The 23,168-nt window shown below is 42.9% G+C and overlaps 1 long non-coding RNA gene across 4 annotated transcripts in view; it reads right to left on the bottom strand.

The window, feature by feature from the left end:
- Nucleotides 1–7,930, bottom strand: part of LOC145717193 (uncharacterized) — a 94,372-nt gene extending 86,442 nt beyond the window's left edge. For all 4 annotated transcript variants that reach the window (XR_014140259.1, XR_014140261.1, XR_014140257.1 and 1 more), the window contains exons 1-2: nucleotides 7,848–7,930; nucleotides 7,116–7,176 (exon numbers count right to left, since the gene is read on the bottom strand). This is a non-coding gene — a long non-coding RNA (uncharacterized LOC145717193). The remainder of the gene's footprint in view (nucleotides 1–7,115; nucleotides 7,177–7,847) is intronic.
- Nucleotides 7,931–23,168: the final 15,238 nt, after the last annotated feature.

A 23,168-nucleotide genomic window follows, 5' to 3' on the forward strand; every position in this document is an offset into this window, starting at 1 on the left:
GGATCCCTCCACTGGCCCATCCCCAACAATAAAATCAAACTTCCACTTGGTCTCAATGCCAGTGGGAACTACAGCAAATGAGGTGACCATCGTGATCCCCTCCAAAAGCAGGTGTGTTGCCTGAGTTGAGGGAAGATGGAGTTGGATGTGTGAAGGGGTGCTTCCTACTGGTCTAGGGCATAATGTTACACATTCTAAAGAGAACCTGGACCACAAGATTGAAAGCCACCTATGTGAGTTTTGTTCTTAATGTTCCTAAGCAACAAGGAAAAGATATTTAAAATTATAAATTATCCTTAACATTCTCTTCAACTCAAAGCATCTTAACTACATGGCTAATCATGGCTACCATTATTTGCTTAAAGCTTACACTCCTCTAGGCACAAGGGTGAGCGGATCATGAGTAACACCTCATTTACAAAGTATCAAAAACAGCAGAGTATAAGAGTTAAGTAGTATAAAACTATAAGATTCTCCCTGGATTTCCTTTAGAGCAAGAAGTAGGTCTTATTTATCTTTGCATGGGTGAGACAGTGCTGGGCATACAGTGAGCACTCAATAAATCTTGAACTAAATGATCTCAAGCTATAATGAATTCAAGCAGTGAAAATTCCTCCAGAGAGAAGAAAGAGCCTTACAATTTTGGCAGGCATTCAGTATTTATTTTTAGTAATGTAAATGACATCATAGAAAAATTATATCCCCTAGAGTGTATTATTCTATTTGCTTTAAATATGCCATCTCAGAATAAAAAATCAAAGCCTGAGCCTATTCTAGGAGCAGCATTCAATTTTACTTCCTTGCTAAGAGAGGATTTGTCCAACTTATCCACAGCGGGAACAGTTCCCGAAGTAGCTTCCGCAGAGTGCCAGTCCTAAGGGTCACTCGTGGGTGGTGTGCGCCATCAGCGAGACCATCGAATGGGTTCTGTGTCAAGTGAGAGTGCACTGAGTAGTTCAACTAGTGTTTTTGCTGGAAGACATATTGGAATCTTTGTACTGCCCTAGGTACATTGTAAACCTCCCCAAAAGAGAATCCAGGTGGTGGCATTTCTCAGATTCCTTGTGCAGGGAAGTGCCTTTTCATGATACATCTTGAGGAGCGATGTTTTCCTGAACCCACTTTGGGAAGCACCGGCCTAGGTCAGCCGTGCGTCTCCACCTACATCTCCAGTGGTATTCTTTCGGTTCTTATTTTCCTAACTGGCCATCCATTTGTAGTCCCTGGGACTCTTCTGCTTGTGGTGTAGAATATTAGGAGAAGAGACAAGAAACAGAGTGTTCCAGAATTGTCTCTTCTTGAGCACCAGTTTCTACTGAGGCGGCTAAGAAATGCCTTCGGAGGCGCTGGGAACTATGGCAAAGCTGACAGGATAATTGAGACAAGGGAAACTGAGGAGAACTCGGGAGAAGAAGAAGAAAAGAGAAAAAGGAAAAGACAACATAAGAAGGGATACCTGGGGAGAAGGGAGGTGAAACCACAAACAATTAGCACCCACCTTCCACATTAACATGATGATCCCAGAGCCAAGTTAAGCTGAAGCCATCAGCGAGGGGGCATTCCCGCAGGAGTAGCTGATCAGCCGCCTGTCAGGGAGCCTTTTCCCTCGGGCCTTAGCCTCTCAGCCTTCGCCTCCTGAGCCAAGGGAAGCCATGTACATACACAGCAAACCTTTACCATCCCTGTGATGTCTTCTTAATGTTTCTCACTATCAGGGATTCTGCTATTTTGAATGATAATATACCATGTACTAAAATGATTTGCTCTTGACCAAAGCAAAAGCACACAAAGCTTGAGTGGCAGGCAAAGACCGTGTCCATTTGGCTTTAGAGTCTCAGATTCATAGCTGTTCGGGGTCTAAGGACTTCAGAGGCAAGTTTGTATTGGTGACTGTCTTTGCAAGTGGCCCTCAGAAATGGGTGTGTGTAAACATTGTTCTTTATCTGAAGAACATTAAAGGTAAATCACCAGCTCACCTGTTCACATGGCTTCCTGGCAGGAGGGGCAGTTGAGGTGATTTCTTGGAGCCTGTCCACTGTTATTAAATATTTGCACTGCCAATATCAGATACAACCCGGCAATTTGAAATGTTACCTGCAATAGTGACATCTGGTGGCTGCTATGTCTTACTGCACCTCCTTAAGGCAGGACGTAAGGCCTAAGATTGTAAGCAATAAATTTTCGGTCACAACATAAAAGTATTACATGAGTTCTGGAAAAGGAATCCAGAAATGTTAAGATTTAACAACTTCCACTCAAAGCTTATGCTACTCACTATATTAAAAATTATTACAAAAAAATAAATAAAAATTATGACCAAAGAATTATTGTGGTAGAAGTCCTTGTTTCTACAGGGGAAGTAGCTAAGGAAATATCCAATTATTTTGCAAGGGGTACAGCACGTCAGCAAGCAATGTTTGAGGTGAAATTGGTTTTCCATGATCTCACCCACACACCTGCTAAGTGGGTGGCAGCCCATGCACTATGACTTTAAAAATTAAATGGACAACACGCATTCTCTCCTGAGAATTGTGGAACTGAGAGAATAAATAAATAACATCATTTATCTGGAGAGATGAAGGTAGAGTATCCCATGAGGTACAGAGATAGCCAAAATGGGCCCTGTATGCGACGAAGTTTTGCAGACTCAGGGTCTAAGAAGATTAAAGACAAAGCTGACCAGGAGACAGAAGAAAATAAACAGTGTGCAAAGAGAATCAGGAAGCATGAAGAAAGGGAAATGTGGAGAAAGCAATGGACAGAGGCAGCTACCCTTGGTTTCTGCCCTTCTGTGAGCCTAATTTTTCTTTTTTTTAATAAGATTTCATTTATTTATTTGAGAGAGAGAGAGCATGCGAGTTGCGGGGGGGAGCAGAGGGAGACGGACAAGCAGACGCCACGATGAGTGCGAGCCCGATTCTGGGCTCAATCCCACGACACTGAAATCATGACCTGAGCCAAAACCAAGAGTCAGACGCATAACCAACTAAGCCACCCAGGTGCCCCGAGCCTAATTTTTCTTTAATTAAAAAAAAAAAAAAAAGTCACAGAGGTAACTTGAGTGATTTCCAAGGCACAAAAGGAGTCCTGGATCTCTTAATTAAAATATCAAGTCTTTCTTACAAATCTGAATTGCTTTTCATCCCGCACTAATTCTCAGTACTCTTGTTGCCTATTTTCCTTATTTATCTCCAATGCTCAACAGCGCTGATAGAGAGGGCTTTTCAACTGGAACAAGATTGGACACTTTGCTTCCATGTAGTTGCATGAAAGACTCAGCCACGTGAGAAAAATATAACCTAAGGATATCTTTGTAACTCAGAAAGGCCCAGTTCAGTTCTGCCTCGGTGCTTGTTTAGAGTCAAACTGAACACATTCAAGTCTGCTTACCCATCTTCCCTGTCCTGCCCTGAAGACCCATTCCCCCCACATTGCCAACTTCCTCCCCAGCACCTAAGCCAGAAAGCGAGGACTCATTCTAGATCCTCTCTCCTGCCCTACATCCATTCTGGTATCACCAAATCTGTTTAACTTAGAATTGCAGAAGCATAAATCTTAGCCACTGCTATAGACTAAAGGTTTGTGTTCCCCCACAATTCATATGTTGAAGCCTAATCCCCAATGTGATGGTGTTTGGAGATAGCGCTACTGGGAGGTTCTTAGGTCATGAGAGTGGAACCCTCATGAACAGGATTGGTGCCCTTTTAAAAGACACCGCAAAGGGCACCTGGGTGGCTCAGTCAGTTAAGCGTCTGCCTTAGGCTCAGGTCATGATCCCGGAGTCCTGGATCGAGTCCCACGGCAGGCTCCCTGCTCAGTGGGGAGTCTGCTTCTCCCTCTGCCCCTCCCCCCACTTGTGCACTCATGTGCTCTCTCACTCACTCTCTCTCTCTCAAATTAAAAAACAAAACAAAACCAAACCAAAAAAAACCTGTTTAAAAGAGACCCCAGAGAGCTCCCCTGTCCCTCCCTGTAAGGACACAACACAAAGACAGCTGGCTATGAGCCAGGAAGCAGACCCTCACTAAATCGACAGACATCTTGATCTTCAACTTCCCAGCCTCCAGAACTATGAGAAATGAATTTCTGTTGTTTATAAGCCACCCTGTCTAGAATATTCTGTTATAGCAGTACAAACTGACTATGACAGCCACCACCTTGCTTGGTGTCGTTTTCTTACATAATGCTTCATTCCCTTGACCTACAACAGAAATGCTTCTTAGTTAAAACAAAAACCTAATCAGTTATACCACCATTGTTGACAATCAGGACCAATGGGCATTTTTTCCTATTGTAAACTGATAACAGCTATAAATCAAAATTTGGCCTTAAGTCAACATTTATTTATCCAACATATAATGTGACTAAGTAATATGCATCGGGCATGCAGATAACAAATATGATTCAAATAACTTGTTTTAAAGAGACATACTTTTAAATTAACTACAATTAGTGCTCGCTTCGGCAGCACATATACTAAAATTAACTACAATTAAATGGTATGCATGCTATAATAAATATCTGGATGAAAAATACAAGGTAACACAGGAAGAAACAATGAATTCTACTTAAAGAATAGAGATGAGAAAAGAACGTCAATGTTTAGAATCAAGAAGGTAACAAAAAAAAATGTTAGGAATATAATTTGTGTCTGCTGTTATGAACTAAGAAAGAAAAAAATATCCTAATACATGATTTATGTGCAATAAATCCTAATACATGATTTATCTGATCTGTGACTGACTGCATGTAAAATGTAAATAAACATTATTTCCCAGCTATCCAGCATCCTCCCATAAAAACAGTAGCAAAATAGAGGGAAAAATGAGATTTGGCTTTTCCAAGAGACGGGTGGTAAGGCCAATAATTCTTGAAGTTCTCCCAGTGAGAGGACCTGGGAGCAGAGTGGGTGGTCCGTGTGCTGACCTGTCCTCAGGTGCTGTCCCCCACCAACCTGTGCCCTACCCCCAGCCCAAATGTCCTCTATGGTCATGTGCTCATCATAATGATGGGCTGAGAATCTGGAAACCTTGTGTGGAGATGGAGGTGTGCAGAAAGAATCTTGCCCACTGATCAAGGTCGAACAGAACAAATCAGTTGAGAATCGTTCTGTGGATCAGAGCTGCAGGAAGCAAATAACCACTGTCACACTGTTTGCCTTGTTGGTCAGGGTTGTCAAAATGGACACCACAGCAAAGGGGCACAAACAACACAGCATTTTCACGCCGAGACCATTTTCTGAGAGGAACAGACAATATACTATGATCCATATTCTCTCGTCAGTTCAAGGCCATCCGAGGAGGATGTTGGCCACCTAGGTCATCCTAGACTTCCCAGAACATTCTAGCAGTACAGACTCTTTACTCTTTCAAACATCACAGTTCCCAGTACACCAAAAACTTAGAATCCTAAGAAAAGAACCCAGAAGAAGAGAAGGAGGGAGAGGCAAAGTGTCAAAAGTCTTCTTTATTTGGGACGCTACATTGAGACTGAGGCGAACTAAATCAAGTGACTTCCGACCTCACCTCTGGGGATGCTATGTCCCCCCACATAGGGGAGCCATCTTCCTCCCCTGGGGTGGGAATATGACAATTAACAAAGTGATATGGAATTTGAATACAAATAAATTGTGCTGAATCTCACATATGGTGCCCTAAAAATGTCCAAAATGATGTCATCCAAAGTAGGGGGGGGACTGCAATTAGATGGATGAGGAAGAGGCATTTGAGAAAACAGATTAATGATGGCTTTGACACAATCAGCCTGAGAGGAATACTGGTTTCCATGACAACCAAACCACTTAACCTAAATTAACAAAGCTGTTAAAAAAGAAAAACTTAAAAGATGGGGAGGGGAAAACCCAGTGCATCCTCTTTGGGGAAATTAAGCAGCCTGTCCCATCAGCGCCTATGAGAGGTGTGTGTGTTAACTACATATCCGCAGGGTGTGCACTCCCTGGTTCCCAGTAATTAGTTTTCAGAAGCAGTCCAAAGATGTTGAGAAATTGCAACTAATTAGCGCAGTTTTCTGATAGAACAGCCTTATTAACCCAACGCCGCCTTAGCCAGACAGCAAGGATAAGGAATAGACAAAGGGCTGCTTCTTGCATTTCCCCAACTTTGCGTTGATGTTCACAACATCTTCCCAGAACCACTTTCCCAGAATCGGGCAGGTCAGGCCAAACTCCGGAATCTCTTTTGTAGCAGAGAATCGCTGCTTTTACAGAGAAACATGCAGGCCACTCACAATGAGACAGGTTCAAAGCAAATAATACAATGTTTATGCACAACTGAATGTCTCCCATGCAATGAAAAGAATTGTATTTTCCTGAGTTGCTTCTAAGACAGTGGAGAACTATCCCCCAGTTTTTCTGGGTCTGCCATGAACTCGTCTGAGCCGCGGTGGACTCAACTAGAGGTGAATCCATCAGAGCGAGGAGAGCAGAGAGAAAGCAGTACAGTACATCTCTATTGGCTTGAAATTCTTGCTAATTCCAATGCTAGTCCTCCACTCCCACTGAGCCTGAAGATGATTGGAAAATGGGGACTTTGCCTCTTTGCTGTCTTTGTTAAAAATGTGTCTCGTATGGATAGTCGACTGCCAACATAAACAAGAAAGAAAAGAAATAGGAACCCTAAAAATATCGGGAGCCCTGTCACGGTTTAGCATTTCTTAGAGGTGATATCCTCTGAGTTTATGAGGAAAAAGATACGTTAAGTATTGTAACCAATTAAGTTATGGTAAACCCTTGTTAATACTTTCAGTAGTCCTCCCAGGGGATGCCTGAAACTGTAGAGTACCAACCCCTACGTACATGATGTTTTTTCCTATATGTGCATACCAATGATAAAATTTTATTCATAAAATTAGGCACAGTAAGAGAATAATAATAATAATGTATTAATATAATATTATAATAATAACTAATATTAAAAATGGAACAACCATAATAATATACTGTAATAAAAGTTATCTGAATGTGATCTCTCTCTCAAAATATCTCATCGCACTGTACTCTGCCTTCTCGTGATGTAGTGAGACAAGATGTCCAGATGATAAGATGAGGTGAGGGGAAGGACGGAGGCGCTGTGACCCAGCACCCGGCTACCACTGACCTTCTGGCGATATGTCGGGAGGAGGGTCGTCTTCTTCCAGATGGTGGTTGGCTGTGGGTAACTGAAAAAGCAGAAAGCGAAACCATGCAAGACGGACAAGTGTATTACATTTTATGAAAAACGAATAACACATGAGGATTTTTAAAAATAAATCTCAAGTTAAACTGTAATAATTAGGGGCGCCTGGGTGGCTCAGTCAGTTAAGCGTCTGCCTTCGGCTCAGGTCATGACCCCAGGGTGCTGGGATCGAGCCCCGCATCGGGCTCCCTGCTCAGTGGGGAGCCTGCTTCTCCCTCTGCCTCTGCCTGCCGCTCCCCCTGCTTGGGCTCACTCTCTCTCTACAAATAAATAAATAAAATCTTTAAAAATTTGTAAAAATTACATCTAAAAGGTAGGAAATATGCACATTGGACATTTTTTTAGCAAGTAGCCTGGTGCACGCCCACACAGCCTCCACGCAGGTGTTATCTCCTGTTTCACGACTTTCTTGTAAATTTGACTGACACTCTGCTTCCGATGCTGAGGATGAGAGAAACATCACTTTAGCTGAGAAAGAGAGTCACTGTTAATGCAGTAAAAGAGAAGAGTGCCTCAGAGTTTAAATTTTGCCTTGCACTTTTCACATGTCATTGGTGACTTTTATTTCTTCTTCTGTGTATTGCCTGTGTGCTTTTATTCTTCTGCGAGGGTCTTAGAATTTTTCTTCTAACTACTTATCACTTTAAAACTTACCATGTTCGGGACACCTGGGTGGCTCAGTCGTTAAGCGTCTGCCTTCGGCTCAGGTCATGATCCCAGGGTCCTGGGATTGAGCCACATCGGGCTCCCTGCTCCGCGGGAAGCCTGCTTCTCCCTCTCCCACTCCCCCTGCTTGTGTTCCCTCTCTCGCTGTGTCTCTCGCTGTCAAATAAATAAATAAAATCTTTAAAAAAATTAAAATAAAATAAAATTTACCATGTTCAAGTGTACAATTTAGTGGGTTTTTGTATATTCACAGAGTTCTGCAACTATCACCACTATCTAATTCCAAAACATTTTCATGCCCAGAAAGACACCCTATCCCCCTTAAGAGACACTCCCCAATCCGCCCTTCCTCCAGCCTCCGGCAACCAACCTACTTTCTGTCTATTCTGGACATTTCATCATAATAGAATCATGTCATTTGTGGCTTTTGTGTTGGGCTTCTTTCACTTAGTATAATCTTTTTAAGATTGTCTATGTCTCAGTACTTCATTCCTTTTTTCAGTAATATTTCAATGTATCCACATTTTATCCATTCATCACTTGATGGACATTTGTGTTTTTCCTGCCTTTTTACTATATAATGCTGCTATAAACATTCATGTACAGATTTCTGCATGGACATACGTTTTTTTGTTTTGTTTTGTTTTTTAAGATTTTATTTATTTATTTGACAGAGAGAGAGAGAGCACACACACAAGCAGGGGGAGCGGCAGGCAGAGGGAGAGAGAGAAGCAGGCTCCCCGCTGAGCAGGGAGCCCCATGTGGGACTCGATCCCAGGACCCTGGGATCATGACCTGGGCGGAAGGCAGTTGCTTAACCAACTGAGCCACCCAGGCGCCCTGGACATATGTTTTTAATTCTCTTGGACATACACCTAGGAGTGAAACTCCAGTATTTTTGTTTCATAATGTCTTTCCCACTAATTTTTTATTTTTGTTCTTACAGTTAAACTCCTATTTATATAAGGATTGGTTTCAGCACTAATCTCTTCCACTATCCGGTCACTTCTTTTGCAAATACTACGCATTTTCCATTTTAGTAGCCTTATATTTTATTAGCACATAGAGCAAGTCACTTTTAATTTCTCCTTTCTTAATTTCTCAGCGATTATTGCCTGCTTACTCTTCACTACCAACTTTGCCATCATTATACCTTGCTACTGGTATTTTGATTGGGAGTGGGAAGTTAATTTGGGAAAACTGAGTGATACCCTTTGCAAGATCTCATCTTTCTACCCACCAAACATGATATCTCTCTTCTTTTATTTAAATCTTCTACTATTTCTCCAATTTCCCTCACACAGGACTCACCTATTTCTTGTTAAAGGAGTAACTGGATAACTCGAACCTCTGGGAAGGTGACAGTGGGACTCAGTTGATGAGAAGTTAACCAAGCAAAGACCTGAAGGAAGACTACTGTGGGCACAGCAAATGGTAAGGGCAAAGGCGCTTGGGTAAACACAAGTTAGGACATGCAAGGAACAGAGAGAAGGTGAGTGTAGCCGGGACAGTGTGAGCAAGAAGAGTAGAAGGAATGAAGTCAGACTTCTCAGATCCCAGATCAAGTAAGGCCTTCATGGTCATATAAGGAACTTGGACTTCTACCTCACACAAATAGGAAGCCACAGGAGATTTTAAAGCAGGCATTGACATGATCTCAAATAAAGGCAGCGTCCCCTAGTCCAGCTGGGAAGTGACCATCTTGATACGGCCAGGGCCAAGACTGAAGAGCCACAGAGAACATCCGCGTGCTGGGAGAAGCAGGTCCAGAAACACTCACCTTTTCTGAGTGCGCTCATCAGGACCACTAACCCCCCTTGCCACCCACAGGCCACCAACCACTGCTCATACACTTACTATGCTGGAGGCTGGACCAGAAGCCACCGGCACCCACCAGAGGGAACTGAGGGTCCCAGGAGCACCCAGTCCCCATCTTCCCACTCAAACTCCTATGAAAAAGCCCACATGATGCCAACACTTCTGGAAAGAAGTTAGTCAGCAAATACCCGCCTCCCAACTACTTCTCCATGGCTCTCCCTCAAAGCTGCTCCCAGGAAGAGCCGGGCAGGATGGGGACTTCCAATATAAAGAAATGACGCAGTCACTGAAATCACCCACAAGCTCAAAGGGGTTCGCCATGGCCTCTTATCCAGCAGGAAGCTGCCATCTACACAGCAGTTAGAAGCCTTGACCTCCATCCCTCCGGTTTCCCCAGCCATAAACCACAGCAGGCTCACATGCGCAGAAACACCACTGAGCCCACATCCCCTCCCCTGGCAAGGGAGCTGTACCTGCTGCCAGGCTGAGCGGGCCTATCCACAGTTGGATAGGTTTCAAATTCTAGAGAATTGTTGCTCAGATCCATCCGAACCTCCTTCTACTGGGCCTTCCTGAACTGAAGAAGCTTGGAAGCTAAAAACTACATTTCCCAGATGCCCTTGCTGCTATAGATCTGGTCACAAATTCAGTTAGATGCCCTAACAGGAGACCTGAAGGCAGAAGTGAGGAAGAACCATCCTCCTGCAATTTGGGGCTATTTCTGGCAAGCAAGGTTGTAGAGACAAGGGATTTGTTGGCAGGAAGGTTCTGTGTACCATATCTAAAGAGCAGGTGACTTCCTGATAGGATTACAGCCACACGGCAGGATTTTTAACTCAAGTTTAAATGTGGTAGCCTCTTAATTCTCCACCTTCCCGATTGTGACCCCTGATGAGTGGCTTCTTTTCATGTTCTGGAGTCATTCCTGGAGGCCCAGCCTAGAACCTACTTGTCCAACCAGTCTAATGATTTTGTAAGCACCTAGTTTCCTGGACAATGTCTTTTTCTTCTTAAAGTACCTAGAGTGCTGGGGACGCCTGGGTGGCTCAGTCAGTTAAGCGGCTGCCTTCGGCTCAGGTCATGATCCCAGGGTCCTGGAATTGAGCCCCGAGTCAGTCTTCCTGCTCAGTGGGGAGCCTGCTTCTCCCTCTCCCTCTGCCTGCCTCTCTGCCTACTTGTGCTCTCTATCTCTCTGTCAAATAAATAAAATCTTAAAAAAAAAAAAAAAAAAAAAGTACCTAGAGTGCTGGGAAAAAGAGAGAGAGACAAATCAAGAAACAGGCTCGTAATTATAGAGAACAAGCTGATGGTTATGAGGGGAGGGGACTGAGGGGTTGGGTGAAATAGGTGATGGGGATGAAGGAGGGCACTTGTCATGAGGAGCACTGGGTGATGTATGGAAGTGTCGAATCACTATATGGTACGCCTGAAATTAATATAACACTGTATGTTAACTAACAGGGATTGAAATAAAAACTTTAAAATAATAAATTAAATAAAAACATGTTCAAAAAAAAGGACCAAAAATGCTTTCTGTCAAACCCCAACTGATATTCAAATAGTAATAAGCAACCATGAGAGAACCAGCAAGGGGTTTCTCTCCTTAGCAATCCCCATAGCCGTCCACGCAGCCTCTTCACTGGGCCAGTAAATCAATTTTACAAGGACTACTGTCCTAGAGAGGAAAGTGCCAACATGTACCACCTCTCCTTCTCTACACTCAGACTTAGTCATCGATCAAATTTGAAGGAGCCTCCAAGCTTCTCTTCTCTGGCTGTTCTATGTATTCTACGTAATGAATGCCCATGCTTTGCCAAGGCTGCTTGCAAGGGACTGCAAAAGTCCTTGAAGTCCCCAAAGCAAATTCTTGGTATAATCATGCCAGGGACCAGTAGGTAGCCACCAAATTGTCCCTGCAGATCAAATCTATGTTAACAATGAAAGGAGAAATGAGCACTTCAGAAGTGGACTTCCATGCCTGCCTGAGGCCTCTCCCTGCAGCTCTAAAACCCAAAGGAGACTTTCAGCAGGGCAGCCTCCGCCCAAGAGATGAACATCAGGCAGCCTTAAGGCAGGCGGAAAAGGGGGGAAATGGGAAAGTCATAGGGCAGCCCATTTAATCTTGAAATAAAATGTTTCTGCACAAGGCAGACTCTCCACATGTGTGTATGCGTGTGTATCCATGTACACACAAGAACACATGCATGTACATACACTTTGTATTGGTAGGGATCTTAAGGGGGGAGAAAAAGGGGGACACCGGGGTGGCTCAGTCAGTTAAGTATCTGCCTTTGGTTCAGGTCATGATCTCGGGGTCCTGGGATTGAGCCCCACATTGGGCTCTCTGCTCAGCGGTGAGTCTCCTTCTCCCTCTCCCTCTGTGCTCTCTCTTTCTCTCCCTCTCTCTGTCCCTCTCTCTCAAGTAAATAAATAAAAATCTTTTTAAAAAAAAAAAAAAGAAGGGGAGCCTGGGTGGCTCAGTTGGTGAAGCGTCTGCCTTCGGCTCAGGTCATGATCCCGGGGTCCTGGGATCGGGCCCTGCATCAGGCTCCCTGCTCAGCGGGAAGCCTGCTTCTTCCTCTCCCACTCCCCCTGCTTGTGTTCCCTCTCTAGCTGTCTCTCTCTCTCTGTAAAATAAATACATAAAATCTTTAAAAAAAGAAGAAGAAGAAGAAGAAGAGGAAAAAAAATCTCTTCTGGAGTCTTGAAACTCCAAGCAAATGCTACCTGGCAATGGAGACTTTTCCCTTTGGCCAACAGGCTGTCTTCTGAATTGGTTTAAGTCTATAGGCCTTAATATACAAAATAAATAAATAATATATATTAGTAATTGTATTAATAATTATATTAGTAATATTTATATACATATATATGAGAGATACCTCAAGTTTGTTAAAGTGCAGTGAGTTTAATTCCGTTCAATTAGGAGTGAACCTGGGTTTTTGAGAGGATTGGTTGGATGTGGTCTACCTATCCCTATGAAAACTCAGCCACTCTAGAGAAGTGCCATGATGACCCCTTGTCTGTCCCACTCAGAAGGAGCTCCTCAGCCTTCCCCTCAGGCATCCTGAAATAACAGACTCACACTCTGGTCCGGGCTGCTATGCGACCTGCCCAAAGTCCTACTGGCAGGAGACCTCGCGGAGTCAAGGAGTAGAGGTCAATGATGGTAAAATTTGTTTTATTTAACTTATATCTGATGATCTGGGTTCTCTGAGTCAGGCCTCCTCAGAAAAGAAGGCTTGGAACTAAGAGACGAACAGCTATATCCAAAGGCAACTGCCAGAAAATGTTCCATGATGGCCTTTCCCCAAATCAAAGGATGGAATGTCCTAGTTGTAGACTGTCTACTCTTTTCTCAACATTTCATTTTTGGTATCTGTGTTTTCTTTTGTAAATAGCTGTTTTTAGTCTTTTGATGATGCATAATTGCCTACAGTTTGAAACCCTCTTGTCTCAGTAGGTGTCTGGTCATCCATACTCAGCATTATCTGAATGATTTGGGATAACAAAACAAAATATATTGTGGAGAAAAAACTGTACATTTGCTTAACGACAACAATAACAGTCACTGCAATCATCAACCATCTACATTAGACACGAGTTAGATAAACCCAGGGACTTGAGGAAGGGATGAGAGGCCCTAGAAAGTTCCCAGTTTTGCTTCTATTCATCATCCACAGCTTGTAAAGACTGGATGCATGACTTCGTAAACATGAGTGCCAGGCCAAGGTCTAACAGAATCTTCTTCAGTTCTACGAAATCCTGTTTTCGGGGCTCTTACTAAATAAATGTCTGAGCTATAACCCAGAACAAGGAAGCCTAGGAGACAGCGTGTAAGTCTGGCCTGAGTGCCATCACCAGCCCTACCCATGAACTATCTGTGTCATTCTGTAGATACACGTCCCACAAAGACAGGAAAGGAAGCAGCCTCAGCTTCATCTCCAGGTCCTCCCCCAGGGCTACTGCCAGAAGAGCTAAGAGCAGCTGGAGAGTCGTGGGAGAGCCAACAAAAGGCAGCAGTGAGAAGGCAGTAGGTGGCCGGCTGTCTGCTAGAGGCCATCTGGAGAAAGAAATTGCCGGTCTTGGAACAGAAGGCTTTTCCTTTGAACTAAGCTTTACGAACCACCCTTCCTTCAGAGGGCAGAAGATTGTTCAACTAAGTCAATAAGCCAACTTTATGATGAAACATGTGAGAAAGGAAAAGGTGAAATCACATATCTGATGCTTCCTAAGATTCTGGAAGACTTGCAGGGATCACTTTCAGGGAAATGAATATTGAGCATTAACTGTTAATGGAAAAATCCCTATAAGGAATATGGAAAAAGGGAGTTTATCTAGAAGGAAAGATGAGAGTCACTGAACTTGTACTTCCTTGTGGCGTGATGTTTATTAAGGAAGAGCCATGAAGATGGCCTCTATCTAGGAGATTCTGTGGACCTGGCATTGACTTGTTGCTTGATAACCAATGGCAGACACAGTGTTTTAACATCAATTACTGGGACTTTGTGCTCCCTTGGTCCGAAAATTCTGATGATTTGGGTTCTCTTGTACTTAGTACTTAGTATTTCTTACAAGTACTAAGAAATCTACCTTTACTTAGTATCTGTTCACTTCTCCCACTGTTCCTGTACTCCCCATTAGATCCATCAGCAGACCATGAAATATTTATAGTGCTCATTAATCTAGTAGGAAACACGTATATTCTGACATTCCAGTGCCTGGAATGAGGGCCATCACCAGCTCTACCCAACAATGACATGGATTTTGTTAATCAAAATCTTAGATACTTCAGTAAGTGTCTTTGATGTGTTTGAGTAAACTAAGTCTAGGGAGACAGAATTCGTCTAAAAAGATGAGGAAGGCCTCCTGGAGGCACAGAGAGGTACACCAATCTGAAATACTGTCCCTCCCCACAAACCCCGCCATCTCACTTTCTGCTTATTGGTGCCTTGTCCCCACTGCACAACCAAAAAAAAAAAAGTCAAATTTAAGATGTGGAAAGCTTAGAACCACACCCTAAACCACACCGTGGGCAGTACTCCACATACGGATTGGCTGAAAGACAGCTTCCGGTCCTGAAAAATGAATGAAACCTGGGGGCTAAACGGTCCTTGTTCTACAGGTTAGCTGAATCTTCCCAGACGGTTCCAACAGAAGATTCCTTTCCAACAGCCAGTTCCGTTGACAGGGAATAGCATGCAGCTATTTTAAAAAGAAGCATTCAACAAAATAAAATAAAATAAAAAATAAAAAAAATAAAAAGAAGCATTCATCTTTCTGACAGCTAGTCAGTAAGTCCCTTGCGGGGAGAAGGGGTCAGACTTTGCCCAGTTTGGCCTTAGGAAGATCGCCTGATTGAGAAGTGGTCCAGAATGTGTCCTGTTCTTACTGGATAAAAGTCATACATAAATCCCCAAGGGGGATTAGGAAAAAAGATTCTCCCAAGGCACTGGAATGTCAGAATAGACATATTTCCTACTAGATTAATGAGCACTATAAATATTTACATGGTCTGCTGATGGATCTAACGGGGAGTACAGGAACAGTGGGAGAAGTGAACAGATACTAAGTAAAGGTAGATTTCTTAGTACTTGTAAGAAATGCTAAGTATATTAAGTTTAATAAGTATATTAAGCATATTATATATGTATATTAATATGTTTATATATTATACCTATTATAATATACTTACATATACTAAGTATATAACATTATTATATTATTGTTAAAATAATTATGCTGTAATCATTTCTTAAAAAACTGCTTTCCTGGGATAAAGGATTCCATTTCTTTTCAGAGAAGCCATCTTATGGACAAAAGGTGAAGGGTTTAGCTCTGTCCCTACATCGGTTCCATTTTTGCCACTCTCCTCTCCATGTTCATTTACAGTTCGCCAAATACATATTTTGCCAAATTAATTTGATAATAGAGGGAAATAAGGAAATACTTGGTGCCTCAGGACGTCAAAAGATCATACACTTTAAATCTGGATTTTAAGAAGCTTTAGTGCTATGAATAACTTCAGACACAAAAAAAAATGGAAAGAAAAAACGTTTTCTCTTTTAATGAAGAAAAATATAAAGTCTGCAAAATATTAAAATGACTCTACTTTTAGTCTCAGCACAGAAGTGTTTTGTTTAAAGCTATTAATAGTTTACTAACTTGAACCATTAAGTAAAGAAAAGGAGGAAAATAAAATGGAAACTTTCTGGGCTAGAATGAGCTCTTCTTAATTTCCATTTAATATTTGGGTAGGAACAATTCTTAGCAATGATCACAAACGCAATAATTACTGGCCTAATCCTAAATAGATTTGCAGTCATTTCTTTGCATGTTATTTTTGGCATGCTGGCTGTGCTGATGGCTTGCCATAATGTTGATATAACTGGTTTCTCAGAAAACAAGATTTGCGACAGTTTGCTCCATTCTGCTCCAGAGACAATCGGAGGTTTTCAAAAGGGGCTAAAAATGCACACAAATCTTCCCCCTCACAGCTGCTTCTTGTTTAACATCGTCAAATTTTCTTAATTAAAACTTCAGATTTATGCTGGGCTTTTTTTTTCTCCCCTTTAAAGCTCAAATGCTACTCTGCCCCTTTAAGAGGTGCAAAAAAGCCAGATAACAGTCCTGTTTTACTGGAAGAGCTCATTTTAAGTTTGTCCTTAATATTATTCATCTGTATTAAATTTTATTGAATCTGAACCCCAACAGGCTCGATTTAGCTTTGAGGGTGAGCAGAGCGTATATAATTCACCCCAAATTATAATTGATGAAATCTCATGGTCACTCCCTGAATCCTTGTTATAAAAGTCTCTGGTCCCATGGCTTTCAATGCCAGCTGTGTACGAGAACTCCCAATTTACTATCTCAACCTAAACCTCTCCCCTAAAGTCCAGAGTCCCTTATCCAACTGCCCCCTCGATATCAAGATGCCTAATAGACATCTCAAATTCATTCCGTCCAAAACTGATTTCTGAGTATCCCCCCCAAAGTCTGCTTCATCTGTCACTTTCCCCATCTCGGTTGAGGCAACTACATCCTTCCAGCTGACCAAGCCTAAACCCAAAACATCACACATTGGTCTGAGCCACCATCACCTCTTTTTTTTTTTTATTTAAATTCAATTTAGTTAACATATACCGTATTATGAGTTTCAGGGGTGGAATTTAGTGATTCATCACTTGCATATAACACCCAGTGCTCATTACATCACATGCCCTCCTTAATGCCCATCACCCAGTTACCCCATCCCCCCACCACCTCCCCTCCAGCAACCCTCAGTTTCTTTCATATAGTTAAGAGTCTCTCATGGTTTGCTTCCCTCTCTGTTTTCATCTTATTTTTTTTTTAAGATTTTATTTATTTATTTGACAGAGAGAGACACAGCGAGAGAGGGAACACAAGCAGGGGGAGCGGGAGAGGGAGAAGCAGGCTTCCCTCCGAGCAGGGAGCCTGATGCGGGGCTCGATCGCAGGACCCCGGGATCATGACCTGAGCCGAAGGCAGACGCTTAATGACTGAGCCACCCAGGCGCCCCTGTTTTCATCTTATTTTATTTTTTCCCTCGCTTCCCCTATGTTCATCAGTTTTGTTTCTTAAATTCCCCATGATGAAATCATATGGTGTCTTTCTATGACTGACTTATTTTGCTTAGCATAATACCCTCTAGTTCCATCCATGTCATTGCAAATGATAAGATTTCATTCTTATTGATGGCTGAGTAATATTCCAGTGTGTGTGTGTGTGTGTGTACACACCACATCTTCTTTATCCATTCATCTGTCAATGGACATCTGGGCTCTTTCCATAGTTTGGCTATCGTGGACATTGCTGCTATAAACACTGGGGTGCAGGTGCCCCTTCAAATGACTATGTTTGTATCCTTTGGATAAATACCTAGTAGGGCAATTACTGGGTCATAGAGCAGCTCTATTTTTAATTTTTTGAGGAACCTCCATACTGTTTTCCAGAGTGGCTGCACCAGCTTGCATTCCCACCAACAGTGTAGGAGGGCTCCCCTTTGTCCGCATCCTTGTCAACATCTGTTGTTTCCTGAGTTGTTAATTTTAGCCATTCTGACTGGTGTGAGGTGGTTTTGATTTGTATTTCCCTGATGCCATGTAATGGTGAGCATTTTTTCATGTGTCTGTTAGTCATTTGTATGTCTCCTTTGGAGAAATGTCTGTTCATGTCTTCTGTCCATTTCTTGACTGGATTTTTTGGTTTTTGGGTGTTGAGTTTGATAAGTTCTTTACAGATTTTGGATACTAGGCCTTTATCTGATATGTCATTTGTGAATATCTTCCCCCATTCCGTAGGTTGCCTTTTAGTTTCGTTGATTGTTTCCTTTGCTGTGCAAAAGTTTTTTATCCTGATGAAGTCCCAATAGTTCATTTTTGCTTTTGTTTCCCCTGCTTTGCAAGAAGTTGCTGTGGCTGGGGCGCCTGGATGGCTCAGTCATTAAGCGTCTGCCTTCGGCTCGGGTCATGGTCCCAGGGTCCTGGGATCGAGCCCCGCATCGGGCTCCCCGAAGCGGGAAGCCTGCTTCTCCCTCTCCCACTCCCCCTGCTTGTGTTCCTGCTCTCGCTGTGTCTCTCTGTCAAATAAATAAAATCTTAAAAAAAAAATTATCTCAAAAGCCATGCAAGAAAGGTTTGTTCAGGGGCGCCTGGGTGGTTCAGTCGTTAAGCGTCTGCGTTCGGCTCAGGTCATGATCCCAGGGTCCTGGGATCGAGCCCCGCATCGGGCTCCTCGCTCCGCGGGAAGCCTCCTTCTCCCTCTCCCACTCCCCTTGCTTGTGTTCCTGCTCTCGCTGTCTCTCTCTCTGTCAAATAAATAAAATCTTTTTAAAAAAAAGAAGTTGTTGTGGCTGGGCCACCACTACCTCTTGTCTGCATCACTGCAATGACACCCCGTCTCTCTGTTTCTGCCCTTATCCACCTCACCCTATTCTCAAAATGGCAGCCAGCGTAATCTTTTCAAATCATAAGTCAGCTCACAGCAGTCCTTTGCCAAAAACCCTGCAGTGGCCCCTCATTTCAGTCAGGATAAAAGCCCAAGTTCTTTAAATGGCCTCATTTCCTCATGAAGGTACCTTATAAACCTACCAGTAGGAGACAATTCCCCATGGGTCTCTTGCTTTTCTGCATATCTTGCAAGAAGAAACACTTTGTTCCAGACAATCTTTTCAAAAATGTTTGGATAGCAAGCAGCTTTGGAAAATATATCATCTCCTCCCAGAGCTGAGAGCAGTTTGCTTGCTCCTCAGTGTGACAAAGATCATGTCTCCCTCCACGCAAAGGGTAGGCAGGTTTGCTTGCAGTCCATCGTAAGAGACTCGGGTATGTCACCTCCAACTGGGGACCTCACATTACCTCCCTGGGACTTGGAGGCAAGGGGAACTGATGGAAATATGCTGCCGTCATGCTTCTTGTTGTGCCATGAATAATAAGGGTTTTGTTCTCTGACTCAGGAGTCTCATGCCTTCTGCCAGAATCCACAACACTGTGCCGGCTAAATTTGTTAGCTTGCAAAATAGAGGAAAATCTCAGCCTCTACACAGTCCTGGACACCCACCCGACCCATCTTCTACTGTCATCCCCTCACTCACTTCGGCTCAGCCATACTGTCTGCTCACTGTTCTCTGAGTGAATTTGACACAGCCCTTTCTTAAAGCCTTTCCACTGCTTTTGTTTTCTGCCTGAAATACCCTTCCACCAAATACCTAGTTAGCTCCTTCCTCTTTGCCAAGTCTTTGTTCTAATTTCACCTTCTCAATGGGGCCGGCTCTAACCATCTCATTTCAAGTTGCAACTGACCCTCCTTCCTTCCTCAACATTCCCAGTTCCCTTTACTTGGCTCTATTTTTTTTCTTTTCTTCACTGCACATATCACCTTCTACATACTATATAGAGGGGTCAGCGAACATTTTCTTGAAGGCCAGATAATAAATATTTTAAGTCTGTGGGAATTAAAGGTCTCTCTTGCAACTACAGATGGTCCTCAACTTAACGACAGTTCGATTTACAATTTTTTTAGTTCACAATGGTGCGAAAGCGATGCGCCTTCACTACAAACTGTACTTGGAATTTTGAATTTTGATCTCTCCCCAAGCTAGCGATAATGCAGGATCCTACTCTCCTGTGATGCTGGGAAGTGACAGTGAGCCGCAGCTCCCAGCCAGCCACGTGATCAGGCGGGTCAACAACCGATAACTCAACAACCCATACAGCCGTTCTGTTTTCTGTTTTCAGTATGCATTACATGAGATGTTCGATATTGTATTATAAAACGGGCTTTGCGTTAGATGATTCTGTCCAACTGTAGGCTAATGCAAGTGTCCCTAGCATGTTTAAGGTGGGCTAGGCTAAGCTATGATGTTTGGCAGGTTAGGTGTATTAAATGCATTTTTGACTTAGGGTATTTTCCACTTAAAATGGGTTTATTGGGTGTAATCCCATTGTAAGTCAAGGGACATCTCTACTGAAGTCTGCCATTGTGGTGGCAAAGCCACCACAGGTAATACATACATGAACGGGCGCGGCCATGTTCTAGTAACAATTTATTTACAAAAATAGACAGTGGGCCTGTAGGCTTTAAATTGTCAACCCCCATAATATATAACTTAGTTATCACATTTACTGTTTGTTTGCCTCATCGCACTAGAATATAATCTCCATGAAGGCAGAAATCTGTTTTATTCACTAATATTCCCCAAGTGCCTGGAACAGTGCCTAAAGGGAATAGCAGGAACTCAATAAATTATTTGCCAAAAAAAAGTACAATCGGGGAACAGATTCTTGTAGATCAGTTTTCAAATAACCTAAACTGGGATTAGATTCAAACTCACAGACAATATTTGAGATAGACAAAGTCAAGGAAGTCTAACTTCATGCTCCCTTCCCCTTAAGGATCCCACTCATCAGTCAATAGGGATAAACTTTCAGCAGCCCCGTTTGTTCCAAATGAGCCTGTTGCCCTGGTCACAGTTATCTGAGGGGAGAGTCAGAACCTCTCCCAAGCTAGACCAATAACCCTCCTTCCCCTCACAAAGACTTGGAACTTACACTGAAAAAGCCAGTCATCGCGTGTGGCTGGAAATGTAACATGTAAATTTAAAACTATGGACACATGTGGTAGAAATGTACTTCCCTGTCCCCTTGAAGCTGGGCGTAACCACATGACATGCTTAGAACAACAAAACATGAATGGAAATGATGAATGTGAAAGATCTGGGTGAAAGCTATAAAAGCCAGTGTGCTTTTGAACAAATGGTGAGGGGATCACTGGATGCTCACACACAAAAGAATGAAGGTGAACCTCGACTTCACATCATACACAAAAATCAACTCAAAATGGATCAAAGACCTAAATGTAAGAGTTACAATTATAAAACGCCCAGAAGAACACATAGGAGTAAGTCTGTATGACCTTGAGTTAGGCAATGGTTTCTTAGATAGGACACCAAAATCACAAGCAGCCAAAAAAAAAAAAAAAAAAAGATAAACTGCACCTCAGATGTGTGTCAAAGACAATATCAAAAAAATGAAAGACAACTCCTAGAATGGGAGAAAATACTTGTAAATCATATACGGGCAGACCTTGCAGATCTTGCAGATTCAGTTTCAGACCACTGCAATAAGGCAAGTCAAATGAATTTTTTGGTTCCCAGGGCATATAAAAGTACTTTTATCTATTATGTGTGCAATAGCATTATGTCTAAAAAACACAATGTACATACCTTAATTAAAAAATACTTGATTGCTGAAAAATGCTAACCATCCTCTGAGCTTTCAGAGTTGTAATCTTTTTGCTAGTGGAGGGTCTTGCCTCAACGTTGATGCCGGCTGACTGATCAGAGTGATGGTTGCTGACGGCTGGGGAGGCTGTGGAAGTTTCTTCAAATAAGACAACAATGAAGTTTACCTCATGGATTGACTCTTCCTTTCATGAACAATCTCTCTGTAGCATGCGATCTGTTTTTTTTTTTTTTTAAGGTTTTATTTATTTGACAGAGAGAGAGAAGGGAGCGAGTGAGTGCACGCACAAGCTGGGGAGCAGAAGGAAGAGGCAGAGGGAGAAGCAGGCTCCCCACTGAGCAGGGAGCCCGATGTGGGGCTCCATCCCAGGACCCTGGGATCATGACCTGAGTCGAAGGCAGACACTTAACAACTGAGCCACCCAGATGCCCCGCAATGCTGTTTGATAGCATTTTAGTCACAGTAGAACTTCTTTCAAAATTGGAGACAATCCTCTCAAACCTTGCTGCGCCTCACCAAGTTCATGCAATATTCTAAGTCCTTTCTTGTCATTTTAACAATCTTCACAGCATCTTCACCAGAAGTAGATTCCATCTTAAGAAACCACTTTCTTTGCTCAGCCATAGGAAGCAGCTCCTTAGCCATTAAAATTTTATCCTTAGGGGCACTTGGATGGCTCAGTCAGTTAAGCCTCCGACTCTTAACTTCAGCTCAGGTCATGATCTCAGGGTTGTGAGATCGAGCCCTGCATCAGGCTCACATGCTGGGCGTGGAGGCTGCTTAAGATTCTCTCTCTTAGGGCGCCTAGGTGGCTCAGTCGTTAAGTGTCTGCCTTCGGCTCAGGTCATAATCCCAGGGTCCTGGGATCGAGCCCCATATCGGGCTCACTGCTCGGAGGGAAGCCTGCTTCTCTCTCTCCCACTCCCTCTGCTTGTGTTCCCTCTCTCGCTGTGTCTCTCTCTGTCAAATAAATAAATAAAATCTTTAAAAAAAAAAAAAGATTCTCTCTCTCCCTCCCCCTCTGCCCCTCCAGTGCCCCCCACCTCTCTCTTAAAAAGATTATCATAAAAATGCATCAATTCAGTCACATCTTCAGGCCCCACTTCTAATTATTCGAGTTCCCTTGCTATTTCTACCGTATCTGCAGTTACTCCCTCCTCTGAAATCTTGAGCCCCTCAAATTCATCCGTGAGAGTTGGAATCCACTTCTTCCAAACTCTTGCTCACGTTGACATTTTGATCTCTTTCCATGAATCACGAATGCTCTTAATGGCATTTAGAATGGTAACTCCTTCCTAGGTTTTCAATTTACTTTCCCAGACCCATCAGAGAAATCACTATCTATGGCACCTACAACCTTTTTATAAAATGTATCTCTTACATAGTAAGATTTGAAAGTCAAAATGACTCCTTGACCTCTAGGCTGCAGAGTGGATGCTATATTAGCGGACACAAAAACAACATGAATCCCACTGTACCTCTCCATCAGAGCTCTTGGGTGACCAGTTGGACTGTTAATGAGCAGTAATATTTTTTTTATTCTTATGTTAATCCCCATACATTACATCATTAGTTTTAGATGAAGTGTTCCATGATTCATTGTTTGTGCATAACACCCAGTGCTCCATGCAGAACGTGCCCTCCTCAATACCCACCACCAGGCTAACCCATCCTCCCACCCCCCTCCCCTCTAGAACCCTCAGTTTGTTTTTCAGAGTCCATCGTCTCT

Source organism: Leptonychotes weddellii, chromosome 14, assembly GCF_054177405.1.
Source record: "Leptonychotes weddellii isolate Sample4059 chromosome 14, ASM5417740v2, whole genome shotgun sequence".
Lineage (NCBI taxonomy): Eukaryota > Metazoa > Chordata > Mammalia > Carnivora > Phocidae > Leptonychotes > Leptonychotes weddellii.